Genomic DNA, 2,493 nt, shown 5'->3' on the forward strand with positions numbered 1-2,493 from the left:
GCCAGCTACACCATGTGTCAGTGCCAAGCTGATGGAGAAGGGAAGGTTTCAGTGATGAGATGCCCAGTTGAAAGAATGCACAAGGGGCTGACATGAGAATGAAATGGCAGGCAACGACTTTATTGCAGGGAGTGCACTTCTATTGTGGGGAGTGCAGTTCTATCGCAGGGAACACGCTTCTGCTCCTGCTCTTCTTCTGTTCTCTAGGGGACCACATGGGATTTTTATATGTCAGAGAACAATAGTGGCATTCTGCTACACATGCATGATACAATAAGCTGAATCATGCTTACATATATTAGGCTCAGGTGCCCTACTACACTAATGTAACATTCTAAAACCAAGCTCTTATTCCTAAGCCATGAGTCTGGATCACTCCCAGACCTGGGACTAGCTGGGCCTGGGGCCCACAGTCTATCACTCAGCAAGTCCACCCATGTACAGGCCCTGTAACATGGACATCTGCAGGCCTCTCTCTCACTCCACCATAATCCCCACTGGTTTTCACAGTCAGAGATTGTAGGTACTTTTTTTCCCGGCACTGAAACCCTGATATGGGGCACCCAGTGTGGGACTGGAACCTCTTGCTCCTTCAAGGACGCCTCTGCAGCCAAGATAACCCTCCCGATTCTCAATCGCCACCAGCAGTTGTGGGACCAGCTTGTTTCACATCTCTGCCCCTCCTATCAGTCTTGAGATGACCTCAAATCTGACTAGTGGTAAGACTTCTGTTCAGCCAGACCTCAGGTGACTCCTAGTGATGGCTGTTCTAATTTTTACATGGTACAGAGAGATGGCAGTCTCTTTATTTGTTATAATACTTTATATTAATTTTTCTCCTTTTCATTTCTGGCAGCACCAGTAAGGTAATCTATCACATAGGCCATCTCCATCCCCTATAGAAAGAAAGAGCAAACCACTTGATAAAATCCCTTCCCAGTTTATTCCTCCTAAAAAGATGTCCCAGCCCAAAAATTATTCTTCCTTTTCTTTCAATAATAGTTTTCTTGCCCTACCCTTCTTCCTGTAAAAACCTTTCATTTCACACAATTCTACAGAGCGCCCTTCTAGTTGCTATATAAGATTCTACCTGGTTCATGAATTGTTTAATAAAGCCAATGAGAGCTTCAAATTTACTCAGTTGAATTTTGTTTTTTAACACTTCTGTCCTTATATTTTATATTTTTGTGGTTTCCTTAGAGTTTAAAATATGCATTTTTAAATTATCTAAATCTACCTTTAAATAACTCTACACCCTTTCAGTGTGCATGGACCTTACAACAGTGTTCCCAATTTTTTCCTCCTGTCCCTATGGCATTGCTATCATTCATTTCACTTATCCATGAGCTATAACTACATAACACATTGTTGCTATTGTCACTTTAAACAGTTACCTTTTAGACTGATTAAGAATTAGATAACTGGAAAGAAAAAAATGATGTAAATGAAAGAGGCTCTGTTCATCCCTCATGTGACCAAATCAAAGTTGTGACAGAAACAAGCAGCAAACAGCAAGGAAAATCACCTGGGATCTAGAGGAACAAGCCATACAACTAGGAAGAGAAATAAGAAATCACCCTGCAATGGGAGATGGTAGGACAGGGTGAGGACATGAGGCTGCATGGTCCAGAGCGGCGAGTGGGACAGAGGCCATAGTGCGGCAGCCGGCAGCTGCAGATGCCTCTTAAGAGGGCCGAGTCCACAAGTAGACTTTTGCAGTAACGGACTTGCTCGCTCTGAGCACCAGCACTGGATCAGCTGCTCCAGGGGCACCAGGGACAGATAAGGGGACACTGAATTGTGGGGGTGAAGGCCAGAAGCAAGGCTCACTCTGTACAGAAGTGCAGGTGGTATCCACTGTTGCTCTGTTGAGCCCTCCCTGCTCCTAGTGTGCAGACTCAGTGCTGCCATAGCTGAGATGTCATCAAACTGTATAACAGAGATCGCTCTTCCCACAGGAATCCCTGAAACTCCACCTCCTCCAACTCACAGCCCCACCCAAGCCACATCTAGTTGTAACCTCGGCGAGTCAGGTGCTCCTTGCTGTGCAGCACCTAGACTCACTTGGTGGCAGCTGACCACAGTTTCTGGCATGGCCTCTTGTAGCAACTATAAGAATCTATGGATTGTTTGCTGAATCTTAACAGGTGGCTTCAGAGAGGAACACACTTGGGCTAAATTTGGCCTGCAGCTGAACCCCTCTCAAGACTGTGCCACTGGACACCTACTACACAAAGCTGCACTAATAAGACTGGGAGACTTAGGAGCTTTACTTAGTACATAGAAAGAGACACAGAAAGACAGCCAAAATGCTAAGACAAAGAAGCAGAAAAAACATGAGAGAACAGAACAGAGATCCGGGAATAATTCAGTCAAGCAATCTAAGAGATGCTGAGTTCAAAACATTGATTATAAAGATGCTCAATGAACGCAAGGGGAGTGTAGATGAATTCAGTGAGAACTTTAACAAAGAGATAAAATATATATATATAT

Source organism: Pteropus medius, unplaced genomic scaffold (genome assembly GCF_902729225.1).
Source record: "Pteropus medius unplaced genomic scaffold, Ma_sr-lr_union100, whole genome shotgun sequence".
NCBI classification, from domain to species: domain Eukaryota; kingdom Metazoa; phylum Chordata; class Mammalia; order Chiroptera; family Pteropodidae; genus Pteropus; species Pteropus medius.